A 23,258-nucleotide genomic window follows, 5' to 3' on the forward strand; every position below is an offset into this window, starting at 1 on the left:
CAGCTGAGATGTTGACATAGATCCCTAAAAGGACAGAGCTTTCATTTTTTAATAATAAGAATGTGTCCAGCTGAAACCGTTTTTGGCTCAGTGGTAGAGCGCTGGTCTGCGGACTGAAAGGTCCCAGGTTCGATTCCGGTCCAGGGCATGTTCATTGGTTGCGGGCACATCCCCAGTAGAGGGTGCGCAGGAGGCAGCTGGTTGATGTTTCTCTCTCATCGACGTTTCTAGCTCTCTATCCCTCTCCCTTCCTCTCTGTAAAAATCAATAAAATATATTTATTAAAAAAAAAATGTGTTCCGCCTGGCCAGCGTTGTTCAGTGGTTGAGCCTTGATCTATGAACCAAGAGGTCACAGTTGGATTCTGGTCAAGAACACATGCCAGGGTTGCAGGCTCACCCCCAGTAGGGGGCGAGCAGGAGGCAGCCGTCCATGATTACCTCTCATCATTGATGTTTATAGCTCTCTACCTCTTCTTTCCTCTCTGCAATCAATAAAAATACCTTAAAAAAAAAAAAAAGAATGTGTCCAAAATTCAGAAGCTTCAGTAAAAGTAGGAAAAAAAGGACGAACCTAAGGCATTTTTAAGTAACAAATGACAGTTGAGTCCACTCAGTAGCTTCATTTTCCCACAGAAGAAGGCTGTTAGATTTGACTCATTATGTAGAGTTGGAAGGGGCATATCACTTCATATAACATGTTTGGTAGCCCATGTAATATAGGAGGCAGATGCCAGTTTCTGTTCTCATGAGCCTTGAAGGATAAACTTGACTACAGTTTTTCAAGTGCTTATGAGTAACCCACTTTTCCTTAATAAAGTAATTGTGAAAATTCTACCAGCATTAAGAACGACACATGTAATATCATAACCTGTTCTCTTTTTTTAAAATATATTTTATTGATTTTTTACAGAGAGGAAGGGAGAGAGATAGAGAGCTAGAAACATCGATGAGAGAAACATCGACCAGCTGCCTCTTACACACCCTCTACCGGGGATATGTCCGCAACCAATGTACATGCCCTGGACTGGAATCGAACCTGAGACCTTTCAGTCCGCAGACCGATGCTCTACCACTGAGCCAAATGGGTTTTGGCATAACCTGTTCTCTTGAGGGTCTGGCACCAGCAAAGCTAGGCCAGGCTGGGCAGATGGCCTCTGATCACCTAAGTCATGCTGACTTACACCCAGTCTACACATTGAGGCTTTGTTTGTAAGATTTCCAGACAACTGTGTGGTGAAGTTCAATCCATCAAGGATCTCCCAATACAGTTGCTGGGAACATAAATACAGATTGGCTAGTCACTGCTTTCTGGCGTTTCAAATGTGGCTTTGGGTACATTAGGAGTGACCAGTAGGCAGGAAAGATAAACTCTTTATGGTCAGACATTTCCAAGCTAGCCCTTATAAAACCAATCAGACAGCTGCTAGAGATGGTATGTGGAAACTTGGCATAATAAGTTGGGCATGGTATGAGAACCTGGCCACCCTAAGCACCCTCCCAATCATGATTCCCTCAGGGTCCTGGTGCATGTCACCCTGCCCCCCTTAAACCTCAGGTCCTCCCCTGTGGTAAGGTACACATAATGGACAGTTGCCTGTATTCAGCTAAAGGTGTGCTCTTTGCCAGAACTTTATTGGATTGAGTTTGTGACAAGTTCCCTTCCACCCTACCATTATGCATCACCCACAGGTGAGGTACCAGATGTGATGAATTGTCCTGGTTTTAGGTGCTCACAGCCATGCTTTTCTCCAAGGTACATTACCTTCTTCTGGGGAACAGCACAGCAGGGTTTTTAATAGGATGGATCCTACCTGTTTCCTGCCAGGGAAAGACTCTGTGCCCAAATTCCCATCCTGATTGTTGAAGGTTATAGACAATAACTGGAGCTCACAGTGGTCCTCCCTTCTCTGAGGACAGCTCTGACTCACTGGGAGGGGACCCCACTGGCCTTGTCTGTGTTACATGGCCTGTTTCTTGCAAGCTGGCTGGTCCAAGAGAAATAAATCCAAGACTGATCAATCAGGACCACCTTGCTATCCATAATCAATCACCCTAGGGATAGGGGGAAATGTTAGCAGTTTGTCCACAACTAGTAACTGTCCTTTTAAGTGGCCAGAACCTTAAGTTGGGATACCTAACCTGGGTATTCCTATAGAATTAGAACTTAACGAAGAGGGCCATCTCTCTTCTGGAGGTGGAACCCATAGGGTAGAACTTTGGCCCTGGGAGCAATTCTGTTTTCCACCAAGCCAGAGGTTCTGGTCTGCAGTTCAAGGCAGTGATGCCTTCTCTGTTAAGAGAGATAAGAGACAGATCAAATGTCCTAGGGACATGATCTTTGGGGGACAACTGTTCCTTCCCCCTTTTATTGGCAGCTATATGAGGCACCCCATTATTCTTCCAATAAGTTCTTTTTTGCCTGAGCTAATTAGTGTTGGGTTTCTATCAGCTGTAGGTAAAATGACACATTGGCAAATTTTCTCATCCTGACAGCTGGCCTGTCTCACAATTAGATTATCCTTCCTGTGGTTTTGTTTTGTTTCTGTTTTGTTTTTGCCTTATATCATCGATTTGTCCTCTTTCTTCGAGGGTGCCTCTGAGTCACAACCTGCTGTATGTGGTACCCAGATGCTGAAGATTTGCTGAGGACACCATGCCTTGTGGCCCAAAGCTCACTATGGCCTTTCTCTTCCCCACTGCAGGTCACATCCTCACCTTCTCTCTATTGGCTGGGATTCTGGGCCACCTGACTCAGTGTCTTCCCATCCTTCCATTATACTACCCTTCCCCCACTACTCACATACTGTGGTGGCTAATGGCAGATTATGGTGAAAAATTGGCAACTGTGCTCCCTTCCCCATCCAGGACTCTGAACTTAGCCTGTCCCCAATAGTTTTAATCAGCATTTTTTTCTTCCTTCTTCCCCTTTCCTCTGTCAGTGTAAGAGCCAAATCTTTGGATGATTGAAAATTACCCCTTCTTTAAAAAATAAAATAAAAATTGAGGGAGCTCTAGTTTAAGGCTTTATTTAGAAACATTTGACCTTGATTTCAAATGACTTTTAGGTATCTAATTTCTGAAGATTATATAGGGAGACCTTGACAGTCTCAGACTTAATACTACTTTCCCTTGTGGCAGACATGGTTTTGGCTGCAGAGCATCTGAATTTCTTTCTATGTTTGTGAAATTGGGGGAGACAATACTCATCTCTTCCCATAAAAGCTGGAAAGGACTGGTATTCACTCTTCCAGCCTCACTTGCAGCTTGAGCCTAAGCACCTACAATAGGCATGGCCCATCAGATGCATACATCTGGGATTTAGAATCAGAAACTAATTAAGTGAAGAAGAAGGGATCATGGATCAGCCACTTGGGTGGTGACAGCAAAGACAGCAGCAATGTCCAGTCTGCAGGATCAGCCATGGCTTTGGTGCCTCCAGTGGGTCCAATGCCCAATAGCAGGACAGCGCGGTCCATGTTGGACAACTTCTATGGCATTGATCTTGCCTTAGGATTGGCCTTCACACTTCGTGCCTGCTCATTTTTCTAAATCTGGTTCTCCAGCCTTCCCCAAGGATTCTGTAATGTTCCCAGTGCCCTTTTATATTCAAGTTTTATACACCACGAATGATGTACATACCTGCCAAGTGGTCACTATAGACAGTAAATAAGTGTTTTCTTGCAGCACAAATTTGAAATATGTAATCTGGAAAGCTAACATGTTAAGATCTAGTTGCTTCACTGGTGAGTGAGCTTAGCTGATGCCCAGTATCCACAACTCAACACAACTTGATTCTTTTCTTGTGAAATGATAGCAGACAACTTGTTTCTTTTGGGCGAGGGAGGGAGGTGGAGACACAGCTGCTCAGTTGAAGCTGTGAGAGAAGTGATAGACATGCAGAGAAAGAAAGAGATGGTTCCTACCCAGAAAAATAGCTTTAAAAATGACTTAAACCTGTGCACAAAATGTAATCGATCATATTGCTCTAACAGGATCACTTTTCCACTGCTTCTATTGTATGGGGGAAGTTGTATTCTACAGTGATTGTGTGACTATATATAATATCAACTAATCCAGAATGGTATTGACAATGAAAGGAAATGCTAATCATGGGAATGCTGAGACCACAGACATAATGGTCATACTAAGTAGTAGAGTGGAGACTTGGAGATTCTTGAAGGTCATGGGGTTTATCAGGCACTGAGTTATCTCTGGTGGTATCCACCCCACAGCACTCCCTCCGTCTTCCTCAACCACATTCTTGCTCTTTTTCTCCAGTGCCATAGCTGGAGACCAAGAGTCAACACGCCTGCCACTTTTGTGCACGAGCCCACCCCCCCCCCTCCTCCCTCCTCCCCTCATTCATGCATCTGGCAATACATTCTGCATTTGCATACATTCTTTTTACAGGGGTGATTTCCATAGCAACAGCAGGAATATTTAAAAGGCACCTGAAAAATGCTTTAAAGATAAATCACCCTCTTTAAGAAGTCCTTTATCTAGGGAATTACAGGCTATTGCCACATAGAGTTTCTTAGCTCATTGTTACATATAACAGTACGTTTCTAGCTACAGCTTGCTGCCTTCCAGTTTAATTAATTACAAACATTTTAACCTCCCTTTTAGGCCTGAAAATAGAGAGATCCTTGCTGGACAACTGTAGTTCAGAAGTGTTTTATGAGCCAAGAAGAATGGAGGGGAAAAACTTGCCTGTTTCGAGTGCCACTAGGCACCTGACTCTTACTTATTTTATCTCATTTTTATAGAAACCCAGGCAGAGCAAAGACACTTCTGCAGTGCAGGATGAGCCTTCTGTGAAATGGACAAATTTTACATTCAACATCCTATTATTGTGTCTCATCCCTGAGAAAGCCAGAGAAGAAAGAGCATGAAGTGGTTAGGAAGAGAGGGTCAGGGTGGATTGGTCGTGGAATGAGAAGGGTAGGGAGCATGGATATAAGTGGGAGAGCTGAAATCACAGGGCTCAGACTAGCTGTTATGTTTCCAAATCTTTCATCTCATTACAGCAGAGGGGACTGAGGAGGGAAAGAATAGTAATGATTCATTTTCTGATCTAAGGGGTGATATTAGCTAATTGGGACTTGCTTCCTTCAAATCTATCTATCAACCTCAATGAGTGTCCTCTCTCTCTCTCTCTCTCTCTCTCTCTCTCTCTCTCTCTCTAATTTGAAGACATTTATGCACAGTGCTTTATTTTAAAACTAGAGGCCTGGTGGACATAATTTGTGCAAGAGTAGGCCTTCCTTCCCCACAGCTGCTGGCACCAGCTTCCCTCCCAGCCTCAGCTTTGTACAGAATTACTTCTGGTTTAAATAGCATATTATATTTTTATTATTATAGATAAAACATTAGCTTCCCACAAGAATCTTTTCATTTTCTTGAGACTATGGCACCATTTCCCCTCTTTTATTTTTGTCTTTTGGAACAGATATGAAGATTTGTCTCACCTATACTTGAAATTTTAATTCAGTCATTTGTTCAAAATAAGTATGTATTAGTCTTCTCCTTGAGTTAGTCCTGGTTCTTTTAAGCTGAGAAATGTGACTAGACATAGGCTTTACCCTCTGAAAACTTTTCATCCAATTGAAAGAAAGAAATTAACCAGTTAATTATAAATTACATAATTACAAATTGGAAAATGGTACAAAGGGAAGTGTTTTTTTAAAAATATATTTTATTGATTTTTTACAGAGAGGAAGAGAGAGGGATAGAGAGTTAGAAACATCGATCAAATGCCTCCTGCGCACCCCCTACTGGGGATGTGCTCGCAACCAAGGTACATGCCCTTGACCTAAATCGAACCCCAGGACCCTTCAGTCCGCAGGCCTATGCACTATCCACTGAGCCAAACCATTTTCGGCCAAAGGGAAGTGTTTTAGACTGGGAATCCAGAGTCCTTGTCAGAGTGGCTTTGCTGCTTATAGATAGTGACTGGGCATTACTTCTCTATACTCCATCTGTCATGTGAATGAGTTGTACTGGATGATATCAGATGACCCCCCCTATAGACTCTACCTTCAGACCCTATTCCATATCTATTCTCTTGCGTCTATTTCCTCTACCACCCCAGTCCATACTGCTAAGCAGGCATTCTGGGAATCCGGACCAAGGGTCTGTGACCTACTGTGGGTGCTTGGCTTTGCCCAGAAAAGAATCAAATGTGAGCCCACATAGAGTTTAAAGTAGAAGTGAATTTAATAGTGAAGCATTGAAACAGAGAGTAGGTGACTCCACAAGCAGAATAGCCCCCTTTATTGGAATTTGCTTCCTTTATTGAGGTTGATTTAATGGGAGGGGAGGGCATTCAATAAGGGGGAAGAATATTTAGGAACTTCCGGGGGATGGGGGTGGGGAGGAGAAAGGGATGGAAATATCTTGGAAGAGCTCCAGGGGCTATTTGTGTCCTTATATGGGCTTTTGCTTTCCAATTGAGGCAGCCCAGGATGTCTTTTAAAAATATATTTTATTGATTTTTTACGGAAGGGAGAGGAATGGAGAGCTAGAAACATCGATGAGAGAGGAACATCGACCAGCTGCTTCCTGCACACCCCCTACTGGGGATGTGCCCACAACCAATGTACATGCTCTTGACTGGAATCGAACCAGGGACCTTTCAGTCTGCAGGCCGACCCTCTATCCACTGAGCCAAACTGGTTTCGGCTCCAGGATGTCTTTTAGCAAGCTAATGCCTTATAAGAGCTTATATGAGGCTAGGGGTTTCATCCATGCCCTCTGATTACCCCTCTGACTTTACCTTCTTGGGCTCTTCCCCTCCTCCACTATGTGAGTGCCACCGTCTTTGTACAAACCATTCCCATATTCATTCTGTCCTGTTTTTCCATCTAGAAAGCTTTCCTCCCATCGGACTCATAGCTGTTGGGCTTTTGCCCCGTGAACACCTTATTCTCTCTCTGTTCCTCAGAGGAGGACCAGGGGACCAATGAGATAAGCAGCAGAAATCAAGATGGGATTCTAACCTAATCAAGAAATTAAGTGGAAGATAACATCAAGGTTTCTAATTTGGGAGACTGATGGAGGCAGGAAAATAGAGGAGGAAGTGGAGGTTGGGACATGTTAAAGGAACTTCTGGTGGATAGTTCATTAAACTCTTGCCTTTTCCTCATTCCCTTCCCTTTATCTAGGATGCATAAGCTTTTTATTTTTTTCTTTCTTTCAAGAAGATGGTAAGTATAGACATAGCTAAGTTGGCCACTATGTTCAGTGTCTGAACTGATAGATCAATGCACTAGTCAGTGCCCAGCTGATTCAGCTGTTAACCTTTTTTTTTTTTTTTTTTTTTTAATATCGTGGCTACTAGTAGTGTTTAAAGTGCCCCACTCCCCTCTTTTAACATCGCTTAAATCTATGCTAGAATGCCATTCCCAGGCAGAGCTTCTCAAAGTTTTCTCCTAGGGAACCCATAAAGGTAGAAATTCCTAGATTTAAGGTTGTGGGGACACCCAAGAAACAGGACAGATTTATTTGAAGACTCTTCTTTAAGGCTTAGAATTCACCAAAATTTGCATTCTGCTTTATAAGAAATCTGTATTTGCTTCTATATAAAAATAACACTTGAAGTACTACCAAACTTTGCTGTTTATAGAATGGGCTTTGAAGTCAGAACTGTGAGATTGAGTCGCTGTCTGCCACTCACTAGTTGTATGCCCTTGAGCAAGCTACTTGGCCTCTTTGAGTTTCCTTATTCCCATGTATTGGTTGAGCACATGGTAAATGTTCTGTAGACTGTGAGCACCCTGAAGGCCAGAGTCTGTGCTTGATTCGTTCTTGTATTCCTCACAGAAGCTAGAAGAGTATCCTATCCATAGATATCACTTTATATGTGTTCATTCCTCTATATCAGACGTATATGCATCTATGGTTATCCTGTTTTTACCACTAGATGGAGAGCATGTGTCCTAGGATTTTTAATCCATCAGCAAGAGAGCAAACATTCATCTGTAGTGTCTTAACCAAATCAATTTATTTATTAATGAAAATATCATTAAAATTGGCTCTCAAAAATGCAATGATTAACTTTCAGAACTATTTATTCTTAGAATAATTAAAAGGCAAAGGCAAGGGAGAAGCATCAACTCAGGATAGTGGTTACCTCTGGGAATGGAATAAATTGAAATTGAGTGGGAGTGGAGATGTATCTAACAGATAATCTCTTATTTAAAAATAGATATGTAGCAAATATGTCCAAAAATATTAATCTTAGAATCAGGTGATAGTGGTAAATATGTGTCTCATTATTTTCTGTATTTCTCTGTTTGAATTTTTTTTTTGCAATTTTTTAAAGTAGAAGAAAGATCTGAAGATGAAATTTATGCTTACTGCTTCTATCTCTATACATATTGCCTAATGAGCTTTTTAATGGTCTCCTCGGAGAACTGCAATTTGCAACAGAAAACTACAACAGAGCAAAAATCATGCCGTTGTCTCTCCACTTGGTCTCTTATGTTGCCACTGTCCTTCTCACCCTTACATTTGGCCCTGAAGTTAAGTCCTTTAAAGGGCATTGCCTGAACTCCGTTGGCTAATTAGTTCTTGTCTCTGAATTGGATTGTTTTCAACTAATCTGAAAGATGAAGAAAACTATTCCAATGTGTCTGTTCTGGTTACTATTGCTATGTAGCAAACTGCCCCAAACCTTAGTGGTGAAATATAGCCATTTTATCTTGCTTGTGAACTCTGTAAAATGAGAATTTGGACTTTGAGGGCGGGGGTGGGTGGGGGGGAGGCACAGAGATCTACCTTGTTGCTACTCCAAGATTTCTGCAGTTTCTGGTAGGAAGACTGGGTGGGGGGTACTTGACAGGTGAGAGTGACTTGTGGGTGGGGGCTGAAATCACTGGGAAATGTCATTGCTATGCTGGTAGTTGATATTGGCTTTTGGCTGAGACTTCAGCTGGGGCTGTTGATTGAGTCATCTACTGGTTATAAACAAGTCACTGTAGTGACCCAGATACCATGGGAAGAAGCAGAGACTCCTTTCTCTCAATGGGAGGGGTATCAATGAATTTGCAGGCATATTACAAAAATCATCACAATATCTTTTTTTCACTCAGCTATTGCAATGAAGTGAAATTAACAAACCTACACCCACTTCTTTGTCCACACAAGGAAGAGTATTGGAGTGTTTTTGCTACTTTATCCAGGAACATGGTCAAGTTCTTTGATTATATCTGGACAAATTCGGGCAGCTCAGCTACAAACTAATATGATAACTTATTTTATCAGCTCTATTCCTTTCAAAAGCTAACTAGTTGTTGTTGTTTGATTATTAACCATAAAGGTATATATCATAAATAACACATATAATAAAAAATTCACCACAAATGAAATGTTATCCAAGGAAGACTATTAACTACCTATTTCTTTCTGCTTAACAAATTAACTCTAAAACTTAGTGGCTTCAAACAGCAAATATTTATTAGCTCACAACCTCTGTGGGTCAGAAATGTGCTCAGTGGCTCTGATTCAGGCTCTCTCATGGGGTTGCAGTCAAGATGTTGGCCAGGGATGGGTCATCCGAAGAACTAATTGGGGTTGAAGAATCTATTTTAGTGTGGTCACCCACATGGCCCTTGGCAAGAGGCCACGGTTCCTCATTGGTTGTTGGAAGGTGACCTTAGTTCCTCACCAGGTGGGCCTCCCCATACTACTGCTTAAGTGTTCCTGTGACATGACAGCTGTTGTTTTGCAGAGGGAGTGATCCACGAGACAGCAAGGAGCCGTTGTAAGTGGCACAAGGTCACACCTGCCATATTGTATGCATTAGAAGTGAGTTACTACACCCAAGGGGAGGGGAACTAAGCCCCACCTCTTGAAGGGAGATATATCAAAGACTTTGTGATTTTGTAGTAAGACATAAGATTTCTCTCACTCTGTCCTGAAGGGATTTGCCTTAGGACACCTGTCCTTTTTTTATCCAACCAACGTGGGGAAACCAGTAGTTTCTAGATGGAAAATTTGAAACCGATTTCTACTCTGCCATTCAGATGGGAAACACACCTAGACGTCTCCCTTCTACTCTCTCCTCTCTGTAAAGGACGGGAACTGTGATTCTTGCTAGTAAAAACTTGGCGAAAGTTTCAAAACATTGTCTATTTTATCTTTATGCAGAATTGGGGTAATATTGTGGAGATGTGGGCATTCCGATGCCTCTTACAACATCTCATTGATCCAAGTTGCCTGGATAGGTGTGACCTTGCTGGTATTCCATTCTATTACATGCTCTCCAACCTTGAATGGTCAGGATGCTCCATGAGGCTATGCTTCAGGCCAACGTAGGTCATAAGATACAGAAAAGCTGCCATCTTCAAAGAGCAAAACCTGTGCCATCTGAGTAACTTTCTCATCCTTAGTGAGCTAGAACAAGAAGGAGAAAAAACACTCATTCGCCGGAGAAAGGGAAACTTCTGAGGCAGCCGATCCCGATATCTAAAGGGAAGATCTGCCGTGAGTCCGCACTTGGGAAAAGCCAGTCCTGAGGACAGGGCAGCCAGGTCCCTGGCAAGGAGATGGGGGGGGGGGGGGGGGGTGGTGGTGGTGGTGTGTGACTTCCTTCAAGGAAAAAGAGTCAAATTGTATCTGATTCTGGATCTAATTCAACTTGACTACTTAGCAGTAAAGATAAATTGAACCCACAGAGAAACGGAAAATAGCATTTTCCTGGCAAGTCCTTCAATGGACTTAGTGTGTTTAGATTTATGAGCGGGTGGATGACCTTCTCCGCCTGGGTTTTTCGCATTTTCGTTTTTTCCGGGACTGATTTTTCCATCTGGCCCAACGAGAGCCCAACGTTGCTGAATCAATCAGAGCCAATAGGTCTGACGGAGCTGGCTGGGACCTGCACAGAACCGGGGGAGACAGACAGGCCCCTTTCTGAAGGCCTACCGAGCAGCAGCCGCCTCCTCCTCCTCCCCCTGCCTGCCTCTGTCACAGCCCTGAAGGAGACGGCACCCTGTTCCTCCAGCTCCGGACACACCACTCTGAGGAGCAATAGCAGACCTGGGGGCGTTTTCCATCCAAGAAGCTGGCAGACTGAAGGGGAAGGAGAGCGTTATGAAGTCCAAGGACATTGTCAGACAGACCCGGTCCCAGACTCAGCATCCTAGGATGCCAAGGCTAGAGAAGGCTGGACTGATGTGCAGCAGCCCCAGGGGACCATGGGAGAGCCGCACAAGTTTCTATGCCCCTGAGTAGGATTCAGGAGCACGGGGGGGGGGGGGGGGGGGGGCAATGGGTCTTGGCAGAAGTGACAAAGGGAAGCAGAGGCAGGAAGCATCAAGATCAAGGGGGGCCTGCTCCCCGCTGCAATGTCAGTACCCAGAGGAGGGAATGTCTCAGGAGAGGCAGCCTTTGCCAGGGAGGGTCCTCGCACATCAGGAAGAAGGAAGACAAGAGAGAAAACCCCACACATAAACTTGAACTTGAAGATGAAAAGACTGAGAAAACACAGAGGCTTTACAGGAATGATTGAGATCGTGTTCTCACATTAAGTGCCTAGAGTTTCATTATGCAAAAACAGTGTTTTATTTCTTGCACGCCCACGTTGGTGGCTTAAGAAAATTTGAGCCTGTTTATAAATGTGCCAATCTCTATCTCTTCCTAAACTTTTGTTTTTTTTCATGCCCTACAGAGGGAAGGGGCTGTTGGGTGAACAGGTCTCTCGGCAAACAGCTACAACGACACAGTGTGAATGACAGCGCCGGAAAAATCTTCCAGATCAGAAGTGGGAAAGCATCTTCTTTAAAGGGCCAGCGAGGAAATGTTTTGGACTCTGCAGACTATACAGTCTGTGTCGCAGCTCTCCAACCATGCCGGTGCAGCACACAAGTAACCGTGGACAACACATCAGTGAATGGGCGTGACTCGGTGCCAATGAAACTTTGTTCCGGACACTGAACACTGAATTTCATCTAGTTATCGTGTGTGACAATGTGTGGTTCTCCTTTTGACTTCCTTCAAACGTGTAACAATGTGAAAACTATTCTTAGTGTACAGGCCACACAGAGACACCGGTCGTGGACTGTATTTGGCCCATGGGCAGTTGTTTGTCCATTCTTATTTTAGGCAGCCACTGCTCTCCAAGCCACAGAGAGGATTACGTTGTCCAGGTTCATGGGTACAAAAGCACCAGTTCCTTAGGAAAATGCCCAGGAGATCAAGTCTGCCCGGGAGTCACAGCATCCTTTTTTGTCTGCTTGGGATTTCACTGGGAATCACCCTTTGTACGTGGCTTCAAGGCAAGTGGGGAGCTTTAGGCCTGGCTTGGGAAAGGTGCAGCTTACATTCACACTGCTCCTCTGTCTGCAGACGGTACCCGCTGTGTCTGAGCCCCTGGAACACACGGCCTGTGTCTGCTTCCTGCTACTGTATATCGCTGGGGTCTGATGTATCATCTGACAAGAGTGTGCATTAAGTAAGTGGGTGCTGATTAAATGATTGAGTGATGGAAAAAATCCTTTTCAACACTTCTCAAAACTGTATTTTTTTTTTTTACTCCATCTTACATGAGTTACACCATTCTCACTTTATTTTCCCCCCAGTTTTTAAAAATGATGTTTATTCTATTTTTTTAACTCTTTACTGTTTAAAATATTACATAAGTTTCCTTTTCCCCATTGACCTCTCCCCAGCCGCCCCCCACAACCCCAGCACGTGCCCTCACCCCCCTACTGTCTGTGTCCGTGGGTTATGCTCATGTGCATGCATACAAGCCCTTTGGTTGATCTCTTAGCCCCTCACCCTCCATCTTCCCTCATAGGTTGGACAGTCTGTTCGGTGCGTCTGTGACTGGTACTATTTTTGTTCATCAGTTTATGTTGTTCATTATATTCTACAAATGAATGAGATCGTGTGGTATTTATCTTTCTCTGACTGGCTTGTTTCGCTTAGCACAATGCTCTCCAGTTCCATCCATGCTGTTGCAAATGTACACCACTCTCACCTTAAAAATGCCTATCGCTGTGAGTCAGAATTCAAAAGACTCATCATGCATCAATAAAAGGTTCTCTTCAAATGTGAGACCAAAATTCCATGTCAGTGTGAGACTGCAAAACCACTGTTAGCTGTTAAAGTGGGGACCTCTCTGCAAGAAAAAGCTAAAGAAGGGTAACTGCAAATAGGAGAGGCTGTCCTTGTAAGAAATGTGCCACCCCATGTCTCTCTTCTGACACTAATTTCGACCTGTGGAGCTGGTTTCCACCATTTGTCACCTGGGTAACTTACCGGGGATTGTGACACGGGAGAAGCCAACGCTGAAAAGCCCTGTGTTTTGTGCTAAACCGGCAGTTCTTTTCCCATTAAGCCACACGATATCTACGCAGACAAGAGCAAACTCAAGAGAAAACCACACAGCTTTTGGTTACCTTAATTCAGCACTTACTGTGAATAGCCTTCCTAGCTCTCCTTTTCAAGTTTTCTCTTTTTAATCCCCATGTAAATTTGCAAAGGGAATCCATGTGAGAGACTTCGGGATGTTAACTAATGCATGCTACCAAGAAGAGGCAAAAGAAAAAGATCAAAGATTAGTTCCTCTGAGCTGGGTGGCACCTTGGCACTGAATCCTGGGAACAGATGCTGGCTGATTTGAATAAAAAAAGAGCAGAAGTAGCCAAAGATAAGACATAATTGGCTAAAAGATACAAAGCCATACTTTTCACTGGGGACAATCAAGTTTTCCAAGCAGATGCTAGAATAACTGGCTTAAAAAAAATAAAAAAAAAACCTTAAAGGAAAGGAGAAAAAGAGAAGAGCCGCATTGCTCAGTCTTTCCCCCCACAGTTTGAATTAAGACATGGTCCGAGGAAAGACCCTTTCCAAAGCCTCAGCAGGATAAATCAATCCAGTGGCGGCCTTTGTGTTCCTGGAGAATGATGTCAGAACCCATCCCAGGAAGAAGAAAGAAATGTTTGCACTGAAGGTCACTTGGGAACTGTACAGATAGATGCTATTTGTGACGACTTAAAAGGGGTTCCCGGGAAGGAGGGAGTCAGCTCACTGCGTTAGAATCAATGGGAAAGGAAAAGCTCTCCTGGCTGAAGATTGCCAGTCATTTAGGTACTCTAGGAAGTTCGGGAAACTTGGAGGGGAAAGAACCCAAGAATACAGTCACGGAAAAACTGTTATATTGTTGAGCTGTGAGAAGTAGGATATGTTTTTACACACGGGTTAGTAAAACAAATAAACAACCGAAAAGGTTTCTGACAGCAAGCAGAAGGCAGGGATGAACAATTCCTCCAGGCCCTGGCCAGGTAGCTCAGTTGGTTAGAGCCTTATCCCAGTATGCCAAGGTTGTGGGTTCGAGACCCCCATAGGGCAAATAGAAGAAGCAACCAATGAATGCATAAGTAAATGGAACAACAAATCTCTCTCTCTCTCTCTCTCTCTCTCTCTCTCTCTCTCTCTCTCTCTAATATTTTTTTAAAAATGTAATCCATCTAGCCTATTTATCAGTTGACCCCAGAGCCCATAGGTTAACAGCTACTCATGGTGCATGGAGGGTGCTAGCCTGTGATTGTGAAGACCTGGGGTGACTTATTTCAGCTCCATCACCTTCCAATATTGAGAGCTGCTACTCATAATATAACCTTCCAAAGCCGCAGTCTCCTTACCGTGTAAGAGTATCCCTTGGTTTTTATTGAATGAAGTAAAGTGGACACAGAGTAGATGCTCAATAGATGGCCTGGAATCTGTCACATTTGAATGAACTTGGTAGCTAGCTAGATCGAGCACTTACTTTGTGTAAGTCCTTTATCCACACTGTCTTGGTCTTCCCAAGAGCCCCGTGACCAGAGGGAACCATTACCCAAGTCGGGAAACTGAGGCCCAGGGAGGTTAAGAAATTTGCTCATGGTACAAGTCATGAGTAGCCAAGCCAGGCAGCCTGACTCCAGGCCTCCGCTCTTTGGACCAATCCATGGAAGAGAGAGTGACCGGACTTTACACCACCCTCTGCCTCTTTGTTTCTGTTACGACACAGGGAACGAGGTGAGGTTTTCCATAGCATAAACAGCTTACTGGCCTCATTCCATGAAAAGTTAAAGGGAGTGTCTTTAAACAGAAAAGATCCAGGAATAACTAAGCCTTCGCGGTCCAGGCGGTGTTTTAAGATGCGTTAGTAATGGGTTCATTCATTTTTCTCAACTTTATAAGGTAGGTGCCACCATCCTCCCCGCTTTATGGAGGCTCTAAGGAAACATGTGGTAGGCCTTGGCTTTGGACCAGCCATTGAAGCAGCAAGGCCACCCTCAGCCATCACAGGGCAAAGCTCTCAGCTTCGAACTCTCAGCAGCAAGCCAACAAGCCATCATTGGCGCTGCCCTGGCTAGGTGGTGGGGGTGGGAGGAGCAATATGGCTTCAGAGAGAACTGTACATTGAATTTGGAAGAAAAATGATATTTATTGACAGCTTATCACTGAAGTGAGTAGGGACGTTTTAAATTAATAATGTTCTACCTAGGGCTCCAAGTCCTTGGGTTTGAGCAAAGATAATAACAGGGGTCTGTGAGCTATTTTTAATATTTCAAAATGCCTATTAGTATGTCACTCCTCATAGAAAACATTGTCTTTGTACAGGGTAACAAAGCCTTCAAGAAAGAAAAGTTTTAGGGGAAATTTTCACTCCTCCTTGAGCAAAGCTGCAAGGATTCCGAACTCTGAGTTTTTTGTTCTTTACCGAGTTGAAATAATCTTTACAGATGTCAGACTTGCCCTCACAGAGGAGACACCCCGTTATCAAAGAGAATTTGACAAGACTCCCAAACGCAACAAAGAAGTTGCCCACAGACATGAAAGGCGATTTTCACTGTTTACTTCGAATTGCCAGTCACCGTAGGAGCCCGAGGAGGCATTTTTCTGCCAACTGGTTGAAGCTCATGCCAGAACGGTCCTGCTGTTTCTTAATTGTCCTAAAAGCTTGTAGCCAGCACTTCCCCTGCCAAGCCTGACCTCACTTTCATGTTTTTCTAAAATGCAGATCACAAAGTGTCCCATTCAGAGTGGGAAAACAAGAAATTATTTCCTTGTCCTCACTCCCTTTGGAACTCACCACCTAATCTGTATAATGTCTCCCTATAAAATAATACATCAGGGGCCAGCTCAGAACCTTGGGTACCATTTAAAAAAAAAAATTCTTGAGTGCATTCGAATGTGTGATTCATCCTTGTGGGGAAATCAGTGTCATTCCACTTGTGAGTGCTAAGCTAACGGGATGGTGACTGATGGACATAAAAATCCATGTGTGATGGATGAAGTTGTAAATCGCAGATGAAATATAGAGTATGTTCTTACTCTTGTAGGAAAGAAAAGCGATACCTTTTCCTACCATAACATAGCTCTCTGTGTGAGGGGGGAGGGGAGCTGTGAAAGCATGAGGAGAAATCCCGCAGCACTCACTCTGGTGTCACTCGTGGTTACTGCCCAAGGTGGGAGTGAGTGAAAGAGTGAAAGGGGCTACGAATGGGAATGTTCACTTTTCTATCTATGTGCCTTTGTGCTGTTTTAGTGTTTAACAATAAACATTATTTTTATAAATTCAAAAATATATATATTTTTAAAAAAAGTTTAAAGCACCAAGGATAAACATGGGTCCTGCCCTCTAAGGACTCTTACCTTGTAAAATTATAGGAGATAGTCAATCACCAGATCATCCAAGACTAAAATGCCCTAATCTTCAAAGGGTAAGAGATCCTTCTTTTTTTTACAGCTGCATAGTATTCCATTGAGTATATGTACCACATCTGTTTTTCTTTTACTTTTTAAAAAATATATTTTATTGTTTTTTTTACAGAGAGGAAGGGAGAGGGATAGAGAGTTAGAAACATCAATGAGAGAGAAACATTGATCAGCTGCCTCCTGCACACCCCCTACTGGGGATGTGCCCGCAACCACGGTACATGCCCTTGACTGAAATTAAACCCGGGATCCTTCAGGCAGCAGGCTGATGCTCTATCCACTGAGCCAAACCAGTTTTGGCAACACATCTCTTTTTCTACTCTTACCCTTTGAGACAGCATGGAGGGGCCTGGAGAGTATTATGCTAAGCAAAATAAACCAGTCAGAGAAAGAAGTATCACATGATCTCACTAATATGTGGAATCTAACACACAGAATCAACTGATGATCAAAATAGATCCAGAGACATTGAAGCATGCAACAGACCGACAAATCTCAGTGAGAAGTGGTTAACCAAAGAACTTATATGGATATATACATAACCCATGGGCACAGATAATAATACAGTAAAGGCCTGGGGAGGGGGAGAGGAGGTGGATGGAAGGGATTCACTGGAGGGAGGTGGGGGAACATCTGTAATGCTTTTAACCATAAAGGTAAATTTTAAAAATATGAAAAAACAAACCAACAAAAGCACTGATCTTTATCCTCATCCAGTGGCTTCTCTAGAGAATGTTCTCTGTGATGTTTCTAATTCAGCGGCACATGGAGTGCTGGCACATGGAAGAGAGCTCCAGGTCTTGTGACAAACAACCAGTGGCATGGACAACAGGGGGGTGGGGGCATATGTAGGGAGGGGTTTGGGATGGGAATGAGGGGATGAGAACAATTATGTGATACCATAATCAATAAAATTAAAAAAAAAAAGATATCAAACAAAGACCGCGGTGGCCCTCTGTGAGACCATGGCCTGGGGCTGCAGTCCCAGGCTTCTTTGTTTCCGCCTCCCTTCCCAAAGTTGACCTCTCTCATCAGCATCCTAGTCTGGTCACTGATTTGGAGAAGTAAGTTTCCAACATCGTAGGAAGTACTGGGACAAATCTCAAGGAAACTTTAGAGTCCAGCCTTTCCTAGCCCAGATCTTTTTTTTTTTTTTTTTTTTTTTTCCCCTCCCTGGTTGCTGCTACGAAAGCGGAGACTGTCTTCCGCTCTCCTTGTCCTGAGGCAGTCACACCTCTAATCTGCCTTTCAGGAAACATTCCCAGATCCTGGGAAAGCGGGGATCCCGGGTCCTGTGGGAGTCCTAGGTGGATGCTGACGCCTCCTGGTCAGCACTCCCACAGTTCTGCCCGAACCAGCTCCTCATGGCATCGTCTGCCACACTTCCTCTTGCTTGTCATACCTCTCTTTTTACCCATAATGGTGCCAGCACGTAAGCCTGCAGTCTTACTTCAAAACCTTTGCCCAGCCGTTTGAGTCTAAATTATGATATATGTACGTAAACTGAGAATCAGGTTGTTTTGTGGTCCAGTACCATGGATGAGTCATTTCACCTCTCCAAGCTTCAGGTGACTGGATGGGGAAAACTTCATCATTGGCAAAGATGTATCCTCCAGGCATCCACACACAAGCACACACATACACACATACATGTATGTGTGTGCTTATGTGTGGATGCCTGGAGGATACACCTTTGCCAATGATGTTTTCTGAATGAGTTATGAAGGAAGTTTCAACTCCACTTTCCACTAGCATGTACAATCTTGGACAAGATAGTTCTTTGAGTCCTATTCTTAGTGCCAGTGGGGGTTCATGTGTCTCTGTCTCCCACTGCACAGGGGCTGATAATTTTATTTACCATTATATCTCCGACCCTAACCAGGGCTTGGCACATAGAGACATTCAGCCAGTGAAGAATGATTATCAGCTGCCTCCATTCTCTTAACCTACTACAGAATTAATATTTCCCCCATTATTTTACTGTTTATGATATTGCAGAATGTCTCCCATACCACCATTTTCCCCTCCCTCCACCCAGCCTTCACCCTTCTCCAGACCTTCCCTACACTATTATCTATGTCCATGGATTATCCATAATTATTCTTTGGTTAATCTCTTCCTGTCCCCTTTCTCCCCTCTTCTCTCTGAGATCTGTCAGTCTGTTCCATGCATGCATGTATGTCTCTGGACCTATTTTATACATCAGTTTATTTTATTCATTAGATTCCATATATAAGTGAGGTCATGTGATATTTTTCTTTCTCCAACTAGCTTATTTTGCTTAGCACAATACTCTCCAGGTCCCTCCAGGTTGTGGTAAAGGGTAAGAGATTCTTCTTTTTATAGCTACATAGTATTCCATTGTGTAAATGTAACAGCTTTTTTATCCACTAATCTACTGATGGGCTGTTTCCAGATCTTAGCTGTTGCAGCTAATGCTGCTATGAACATAGGGATGCATTTATTTTTTCTGATTGATGTTTTGGAATTTTTAGGATATATACCTGAAAGTGGGATTGCTGAGTCAAACAGCAGTTCCATTTTTAATTTTTTAGGAAACTCCACACTGTTTTTCCACAGTGGCTGCACCAGTCTACATTCCCACCAACAGTGTATGAGGGTTTCCTTTTCTCCACATCCTCTCCAGCACTTGTTGTTTGTTGATTTATTGATAGTAGCCATTCTGGCAGATATGAAGTGATACCTCATTGTGGTTTTAATTTGTATCTCTCTAATGATTAGTGATGCTGAACATTTTTTCATATGTCTATTGGCCATCTGTATGCCCTCTTTGGAGTCCTTTGCCCATTTTTTAAATTGTATTTTTTTTTTTTTTTGTCTTCCTGGTGTTGAGTTATATAAGCTCTTTATATATTTTGGAAATTAACCCTTATCAGATATATTATTGACAAATATATTCTCCCATACAGTGGGTCCCTTTTTCATTTTGATGATGGTTTCTTTTGCTGAGCAGAAACCTTTTAGTTTGATGTAGCCCCATTTGCTTATTTTTTTCCTTTGTGAATTAGTAAACTAGTCTTGAACCTAGTGGATATGAACAGAACAGTACCATTGAGGACTATCAGGTCAGCCTTTCTCTATTGATTGCTAAATTCTGCTTACTGATTTGACACAGGAAGAATTGGAGCAAGAGATATGAGTGGGTGGGGAAACCAAGTGAATTTCAGGCGACACTTTAAACTGGAAACAAAAATAAAATAAAATAAGAAAAGAAAATCCAATGAGACCACCAGTGGTCTGGGAATCCAGCCTTGTTTCCTTTGATCTTTTAATCTTCCAGCAAAAGACTTTCACAAATGCCCATATCCTTCTAAGGCAGCCTCGAGCTGTAAGGGTGGCCTGATCACTGGGAAGAACTCCAAAGGACAGAGACAGAACAGGGGAAGAAAGCATTTCTTCATAGGATGCCCCACTTCTCTAACTGACATTCATCTACCAAGAACATTTTGGGCACTCTTGCTTGTAGGAAAAGTATTTATTTCAAAGTTACTGAAATTGTATGAGATAGAATAGATGAAGCCCCAGTTCCCAGTATTATTGGTTTATCTAAAAGCTTTACCCTCCCATAGACTAGGACATTGACTTTTTCCTTGTTGATAGGTAACAAAATTCTCTACAGGTGAACTAAGCAGAAACTCCTCCAACCAGTAGGCAACATAATTGTTAACAGCTAGGAATGTTATTATTTGCTTTCCATGCTCATCTTATTCATCTACGTCTCTTGACGGGTGCCCTTTACCAAGACCGGCCTTGCATTTTTCTCAAGATGCTGTGCTCCTGCCTGCCTCTGTGTCTTTGCACGTGCTCTTCCCGCTACATGAAACATTCTTCCCAATCTCTTGCAAACTTAGTTCAGGCACATTCTTTAGGTCTCCGTTTCTTAGGAATGTCATCTCCAATACTCCACCACCACCACCACCTATCCCAGTTTAGATCAGTCCTTTTTATTTTACATTTTCACAGCACACTGTTCTCGTTCATAGCACTTTTCACAGTTATAATTCTTTAATCATTTTTTTCCTTTAATTATTGTTTAATTTTATCTTATCCTCTGGATTGTTAGCACCAAGAGGTCAGATACTATAATCTGCCTTATTCATCATTTACTATGTCTGCAGGATTTAGTATGGGTCATAGCAAGTAGTAGATGGTCAATAAATATTAAATGTTCGATAAGTGAATCATGCACATTCTTTTCACTTTAATTTATCTAATTCCTCCTTTCCTTACACTTTGCTATATCATAAGCTACATTATCATGTAGTTTTATACAATGGTAAACAACTCAAAAGAAACCCCAAACCCCATATGTAGTAGATTCACTCCAATATTCCTTGTTCAGTTCCCCTTATAATCTGATAGACCATCTGGTGGTAAATCATTAGGACACAGCAGCTATAAACATGTTCACACCCAGCATGAACCTGGTCTGACAGCCAACCAGTCTTCTGGCTATTGCAGAAATGCCTGCATCCATTTCAGAAATGTGCTTACTCCAGAGATATGATGCTCAATTTGTTATATTTACGAGCTACTGAATTTCCAGGATGCCTGTAATCAATAGATAATAGACATTATATTCTTACCTGAAGGCAATAGTGATGCGACTGGCTGTGGATGTGGGAGTAAGGGAGATAAGATGGGTCTCAGAGAATTATTTTAATACAGAGACGTACTAACTTCCCTTAGGGAGAATGGCTTGCAGACCAATTAGGCTTGATTGTAATGAGAATTGTGGGGGAATTTTTAAATATATATAGGGATTAGCCGAAACTGGTTTGGCTCAGTGGTAGAGCGTCGATCTGCGGGCTGAAAGGTCCCAGGTTCGATTCCGGTCAAGGGCATGTACCTTGGTTGTGGACACATCCCCGGGAGGGGGTGTGCAAGAGGCAGCTGGTCGATGTTACTCTCTCATCGACGTTTCTAGCTCTCTATCTCTCTCCCTTCCTCTCTGTAAAAAAATCAATAAAATATATTGAAAAAAATATGTATATAGGGATTAGTCAGTAATGGTGATAGACAAAGGAAGCAACAAACACCAGTGAGGAAGGTCACAGACAACAATCCTTGAGGTCACATTGGTAGACTCTTTTCTCCCTTGAGAGAGGGTTGATCTGTGTCTGATCCATTTCACCTAACTCCTTCTTCTGACTCTATGCTCACCAAGCTACCTTTGATCATAATTTGGTTTCTTACTTACATTCGTCTATTGGGAGAGAGTATATCAGTCTTCTCAATATGCATATCACTACTGGCCTAACAGTTCTGTTTCTCATTGGAAAGACATACACTGGCACATCAGTGTTGGGAACTTGGTTAACTTGAATCCTCCTCGTAAAGGTACATACCCCGTTCCCAGCCAGGTGTGTGGAGGTACAGCCTCTGTTCTCTGCCACATGTGGAAAATCAGGTGCATTTTGATTCATTTGTTCACTCAACAAATATTTATTAAATGTAAAACACGTGCAAGGAAGAGCCTTAGCACTGGAGACACAGTACTGAACATAACATAAAAATTTTGCTCTCAAAAATATACTAGAGGAGACAGAAAATAAACAACTAAAATATATGGTATGCCATGTAATAGTTGGTACAATGGAGAAAAATAAAGCTCTTTTATATCCTATGGGAGATTTGAATGCAGACTTGAAGGAGGTGAGAGAGGAAGCCATGTGAATTCCTGTGGGAAGAGTGTTCCAGGCAGAGAGAACAGCCAGTGCAAAGGCCCTGAGGTGGGAATGACTAATGAGTTAGAGGAATAACGGCAATGTGGTTGGAGTCAGTGAGGGAATGCAATTAGAACAGGCAGTGGTGGTGGCAATTAGAACAGGCAGTGGAATGGAACACATGTAAGGCTTTGTAACTATAGCCAGATTTTTGCTTCCCCTCTGAGGGAGGGGAAAGCCCATTGGAGGTATATGAGCGCAAGAGTATCATCTAACAAGTGTTTTGTTTATGTGTGGTGTTTGTTTGCTTTTTAATTTACTTTTTTAAAAATATATATTTTATTGATTTTTTTTTATAGAGAGGAAGGGGAGAGGGATAGAGAGGTAGAAACATCAATGAGAGAGAAACATCGATCAGCCGCCTCCTACACACACACACACACACACACACACACTGGAGATGTGCCTGCAAACAAGGTACATGCCCTTGACCGGAATCAAACCTGGGACCCTTCAGTCCGCAGGCCAACGCTCTATCCACTGAGCCAAACCGGTTTTGGCCATTTTCACTTTTTTGAGAATATGCTTTTTTGAGATGGTCAGGGAAGGGGCAGAGAGACCAATAAGGAGGGAGAACAGTTTATTAAAAACCCTTTGCATTGTACAGAAAGATAGCAAAAACAATGGACTCTTCTCAATATGTCATTAAATAAAGCCTATGTTTTGTTATTTTAACCTGTAAATATCTATGTGTTCCGTATCTTTAATGACACAGTGAAAAATAAAACTTTCTATTGTTTCACTTTGAGGTTCTTTTAACTTGATTGTTCTCAGTGATAGTTCATCTGCCAACCAGTGTAAC

The sequence above is a fragment of the Pipistrellus kuhlii genome, unplaced genomic scaffold (genome assembly GCF_014108245.1).
Source record: "Pipistrellus kuhlii isolate mPipKuh1 unplaced genomic scaffold, mPipKuh1.p scaffold_m20_p_15, whole genome shotgun sequence".
Taxonomy (NCBI): Eukaryota; Metazoa; Chordata; class Mammalia; order Chiroptera; family Vespertilionidae; genus Pipistrellus; species Pipistrellus kuhlii.